Source organism: Ursus arctos, unplaced genomic scaffold (genome assembly GCF_023065955.2).
Source record: "Ursus arctos isolate Adak ecotype North America unplaced genomic scaffold, UrsArc2.0 scaffold_6, whole genome shotgun sequence".
Classification (NCBI taxonomy): domain Eukaryota; kingdom Metazoa; phylum Chordata; class Mammalia; order Carnivora; family Ursidae; genus Ursus; species Ursus arctos.
The window spans coordinates 45,300,759-45,306,758 of NW_026623078.1; the positions used below are offsets into that span (position 1 = coordinate 45,300,759).

Below are 6,000 nucleotides of genomic sequence, written 5' to 3' on the forward strand. Positions count from 1 at the left end.
AAAAAAAGTTTTAAAAAATGTGAATGGTCCCTGCATTCAGGAAACTTATAGTTAAACAACTGTAATAATACACGCAATGATATCCAAATAACTAATAAGTTGTGAAAGTGACATCATCATCATCATCATCACAACTAATCTTCCTGTCCACCACTTTCTAACCTGAATGAATCATTCAGTGGATAGATACTAGTAAAAATTTTCATAACAATCAGGGAAAGCAAGGTCATTTAGATTTGTTGACCTTTTTTCCTGCTAGGGCAGGATAATTCCCCATAGCATATTCTTAAGTGTTTAACGAGTCTATTTAAATGGCTGATCTATTTGGTTCCTACAGCATCCCATAAAAGATGATGCTACAACGTACAGGACAGAAGTTCGAGATTTCCTTTTCTGAGATTTACTTTTCCTCCAATCATTTCAACAAACCCTCAAATCCCATAATTTCATTATAAAGAAGTACTGTCATTGTGCAGTAATTATGCTTAGTATTTGTAGTTCGTTATCGCATTGCATCTAAGGTTTTTTCTCCCCTTAAGATGCCTTACCACGTACATTTAGTCCTTTAGTCTTCTAAAACGTTAGTCCTAAGCAATCAAAGCATAGTTATGTTTGACTCTATTTGTATCCTCTAATTGTTTCCCATTTATTTGTTCTGTGGCAAACTCTCAAAATCTTAAATATCACTTTACTCAGTGTAATGATGATGGTAATAAAAATAATAAAAATTACAGGAAGTAAAGGAAGACTATAAAAATAATGATGGCTTGCATCAGTTTACAAAACACTTTTTGTACAAAAAAATCTACGAAACACTTTTCACATCAATGACAGTGGAATTTTATCTTACATGGAGATTGGGCCCTCAAACCAATATGTAAGGTGAAGACTGTCTACAGTTAAGTTACCCTTAAAAATCCCTTAGAAAGTGCCACATTCAATTTCAACATCCCATTTCTCAATAAGTCCAAAGATTTCTTTTTTTTCTTCCGCCATTGGAACAGATCTCTGTTTCTTTGGTTGAGCTCCAGATGAAGCAGTTGGCTTGCGTTTAGGGACCATGTTGCATGAAAAATAAGTATCTTTAAACACTAGAATCACACTCCTGCACCATCAGGTGCTCACGTTATGAGAAGCAGCCGCAGGGAGACAGAAGCCTGAGCAGAGACAGCCTCCCCTGTCACTCTCATCCTCAGGCATGTGCTCAGGAACTGGAGGGCCGGGTGGATGGCCGGTGCTACTTCTTATCTCCCTCTTGGCCTCTCTGTCTCTGTCTCTCTCTCTGACTCTGAATCTTTTTCTGTTTGTGAGCTATGAGGGGATAGGCATAGAGCTGAACATGTTGAAGTCAAAAAAGCCTCATGTTATGCTATCATTGTGCCCCATTTGAGTATCTTAACCATGTGATGAGGTAGCGAGGGGTTTTTATCTTATTTTTTCAAGTGAAAGCATACTAAAGCTTAGAGTAGTCTTGGCAGACTTAAAAATAAAAATACAGGAGGCTCAGTTAAACCACAATACCAGATAAATTATCAATCACCTCAAAGGATAAGCATGTCCCGTGCAACATTTGGTCATACTCGTATTAAAAATATTTTTTGTTTGCCTGAAATTCAAATTTAACTGGATACCCTGTATTTTATCTCAAAACTCTAGCTCAGAAACATTCCTTGGCCTTAAGTCTTCTAGTTTCTAGACTCTTACATTAGCTCTATGATGCTCCTCAGATTTTGTCTACATTTGAAACGACTTTCGATTACTATTGAAATTACTTACAATTTCGATTTTGACTGTAATATTACTTAATTAAGAAAAACAAGCAACATACACAAATATATTTTCTTCTTAAAGCAGTCCACAAATTTGAGCTGTCTTAGTCCACTCTTGACAAAGAACTGAGTATCTCCTTGGGTTTTACTTTCAAGATAAAACACCCACTGAATGTGATTTTAGGAAACGATGTGAAACCCAGAGAAAAACTGTGAATATAGTAAAGGCCTTTGCTACTCAGATGGAATGGAAAATGTTTAAGCCAAAAGAAAGAAAAAAGGTCACGTTCACGAGTCTAACGTGTTGAGCTTGTACTCATTATGACATCATTAATAGCTGATGAGAAAGTTCTCTTGGTATTCAGCCTTCTGACTCCATTTCACAATAATTGGTATCGATAGCATTTTATTGTGCTATATATTTTGCCGGTACCAAGGCCAGTGGATTCCGATCCAGAATATAAGTGATGCTTTAACCAGGCAAGCACAACCTTATGTTATTTTTACTAGGCCGTGTTACCTGGCAGGCAGTTACAGTTCTGGACTTTAACGTTGTTTTCCAAGAATAACAATCATCTAATGTTTAGTTTGGCTAAAGCAGGGTTTGTTGTTGGCCACCTGTTAGAAGAAAAACAAGGCCTTCCTATAAATGGAAGATCTGAGGGAGATCACGAAAGGTTTTAAGAAAGGGGGTAGCGTGTTCTGTTGGCTACACTAGAAATCGTCGGAGGTGAGGGAGATTAGATAGTAGACAAGGGTCTGAGCATTACACGCCTTTTGATTATCCCTCAAACACCCCCAAAATGCTATCATCCGTGGGCAGGGGGAGAAGGCTCTGACATTTGTGACATTTCACTGGAATAGCTCTGACACTGTATCTTAAACTGGTGGTCAGATTCCCTGAAGAGGATTAGGCAAGCAGCCCCAGGGGGTTACTGGTCAGAATAGCGGACTTGAAAGCTATTGAATCATGAAGCCAAAGCAGAGCTGTCTAGCGTTTTTGAGGTGGTGCCCTGAGAACAAGCATACCTGGGGTAACTAGGAGTCCGGCTACTTGCTACCTCTATGACCCTGGGAACGTTCTCTGCTCTAAGCCTTGGCTTCCTCATCTGTAAAACGGGAATAAAGATGCTCTCAGGGTTGTTTTGAAGGAATTAACAGACCTAAGAGTAAAGTGCTTATTGTATAATAAATACCAATAAATGAAGCTGTGCTTAACTATCAGATATAGGAGTAAGGAGCATAAGACTCTTTTTGTTTGCTTGTTTGTCATCTCTTATTCAGCATGCATGTAGTGAGTGTTGTGTGAAACTATTTTAGATGCTGGAGGATAAGACCTTTCAACTCCAGGCTGGAGCTGGCGTTCTGTCCCTGGAACTTTCCCACACCACTTCAGCCCAATTTGTTACTCCCATGCCAAGAAGAAGGATACGTAAGATTACTAAGTAAGCAGTAGTATGAAATAACATTCCTTGGGCCCATAACTATATGCCTCATCTAATATTATTTAATACTTATATTATCTATGTGGGGTAAGTGTCCTATTGCCTAGGAGAGATGAGGGAACCGAGGCAGATAGAGTCTTAATAGCATTATCCAGGTTAGTGCACGGCAGAACTGGGTTTGGACCTAAGTCTGCATGACTGCAAAGTGCACCACCTTAACTACTTACAGTCTGAAGAAAATGCCTGAGAGCCTCTAAATAGATGATTCACCATCCTGATGTTAAAAAAAAAAAATGGAAAGGCCAAAACTTTCATCATTTCTGTGGTCACTAAAAATTGTCTTGCGTTCGGTATAAAAACCGAAAGCTAATTCTTGTATCAAAGTGCCCTTGTATTAATTCCCTAGTTCTCTTCCGTGAATGTGCACTCATTAACATTTCTGTAACTAGTCCCTCTTCTTGCTGATGTGATCAAAATCAAACGGTTAATGAACTAAACCACCCTTGCTAAAAATAATCTCTGCAAAGACCACATGTGGTAATTCTAATGAGCTATTTTACAGTAAATGTACTTGCGAAGAGCGTGAAGGAAACAAAGAAACAGTTCTCGAAGTCAAATTAAAAACCAGTATTAAAAAAGCCAACCTTAACAACAACAACAACAAAAAGCAAAGCTGAGGCCACCATACTACATTTTAATCCTACACTATTTTTTCCCAAAGATAGCATAGCGATTTATCAATAAATAGCCATTCTAAAACATCTACACAGCAATTACGTTTAAACTTCCCTAAAGAGAAACTGAGTCACCAGATAATTAGCAATTTCTCTAATCTTCAAAAGGCAACTCTAAATCAATAACCCCTACATGTTTCTGAAGACTTCAAACAGAGGTTATTCATTTCTTCACTTGTTAACATTGGAATATTGGGGGTATGTTATTTTGAAATACCCCAATATTCATATACTATTTTTTTCATAATTATAATCATATACTTATAGTTTAATGGGGAAATAAGACATACAGTGTTCAAATGCAAAATGGAACATACGAGATTCCAAATGAAATAAGAAATCTTTCAGCTCAGGAGAAATCTGTGTTCCGGTCAACCACAGCCTGGATCTTACAATTAGTCCTTCTGTGTGGGAGACAGCATTTTTGAAGACATTGGACATATTGCTTACGACAAACTTAGAGGAGTGCCCTGTCACTATACTTCTCTAAAGATTATTTACAGAAATAAAAAGCAATGAAGAAATGGGAGAGCTACATGTTCACATTATTCCCACTGAGGCTTATTATCAGGAGTGGTAAGTTAAACGCCTTTCCCAGTGCCCCTGCACCCAAAACGAGACGCCATTTATACACTCAACAAAATAGAGAGAAAGGAAACCATTCACTTGCCACAGTAAAGATGAGCTCACCATGAAGAGAACGTTCATGTCTATGGAGAAGTTTCCCGTTGATAATAGACCCCTAGGTGGTCATTTTTTTTACCCTCAACTCTCTCTGGGTCACTCTTGTTGCTGTCACGCACCGTCATTCTGTTCTCTGTCTTGTGAATGATTCTCACAAAGTGCCTCGCCTCTGGTCCTCAGAGGTCCATTTACCGCCCTCATTACCATGTCATGACCTCATAACATTTTTTCCTGTTTTATTGTTTCAGCTCCCCATCTGTTTTCACCATTCCTAGTCCACACACTCCCAAATTTTCAAAATGTTCTAGAACCCGCAGGAAGCATATACATTTTCCCCCTCACTCTGGTATGTGCTGGAGAGGCCACAGAATAGTTGAATGGCCTTTTAAAAGCTGTTGGTAGTCCTGAAGAAGGGGGATAGCAGCATGAGACATGGCGTCTTAAGACACTTTGAACACTGAAATGCCCTCTGTCCAAGAGATAGCTATCCTTACTTCGCAGCACCTGATGAGTTTCAATTCAGAATTTAGTAGTAGATGGCAACTGGAAATGGGCCTTTGTGTTGATTTGGTCCCATGAGCAAGTCCATTCCCTTCTCTGTGCCTCAGTATCTTCAACAATGAGATGAAATGAAGGTCTGGGCATTCTGAAGTAGGAGGACAGGTGCTAAAAAGGAAAAGAAAGAAAGAGGGGAGAATTAATTCTCTGCTTCAAGCAGGACCTGCCCTATCATGAAGAAACCAAGCGTGCGAGGAGGCTCCGTAACCATTTTTAGCTTTGGTTTGGGGCAGACCATTTGGGTCACATGTCCACGTCCCTCGGTTAACTCTGTGTGCTTCGCCTGATTTCTCTTCTCTAGTGAGCACTGACAGGCAGTTTACCGATGCCAGGGGCTTAAATCTCACCTTGTTTCAAAATGAGAGGATGCTGACTGAGCAATGCTCTGGGAGCTACAGAAGCGTTTTGAGAGCCCACTAATGTTCTCAAGCTGATGAAACAGGCGAACCCAACTGCACTGCCTTCTTCAGCAGCCCAGATGGAACACAGAGTCTGACCGCAGCGACTGACAATCCCTGAGGAAGCAGGCCAAGGGAGGGGTGAGGGGAGGGGGGATAGAAGGGAGAAGAAGATTGAAGAAAGAGAAAACAAACAAACAAAAAAATACATTACCATAAAACGTTAAAATATCAAAGGAAACTATTTAGGAAGAAACACAGGCACAGCTCTCATCCATCAGCCACACCTTTGGTCCCAGCTCTTCCTTGGGGCTTTGCCAGTGGGCACTACTGTGTGGAATTACTTTAGAATTCTCCGTATTGTTTAACATTGACCAATAGCTTCTGGGAAGGCTTAGAACACTTCAGGAAT

At 39.8% G+C, this 6,000-nt stretch overlaps 1 long non-coding RNA gene across 2 annotated transcripts in view; it reads right to left on the reverse strand.

Annotated features, from left to right (window-relative positions):
- LOC123000831 (uncharacterized) overlaps positions 1 to 4,900 on the reverse strand; it is a 28,833-nt gene extending 23,933 nt beyond the window's left edge. The window contains exon 1 of one of the 2 annotated variants that reach the window (XR_006409150.3): positions 4,639 to 4,879. This is a non-coding gene — a long non-coding RNA (uncharacterized LOC123000831). Of the gene's footprint in view, positions 1 to 4,638 lie in introns of both variants that reach the window. The other variant, XR_008957748.1, reaches the window with a different exon arrangement.
- Between the last annotated feature and the right edge of the window lie 1,100 nt (positions 4,901 to 6,000).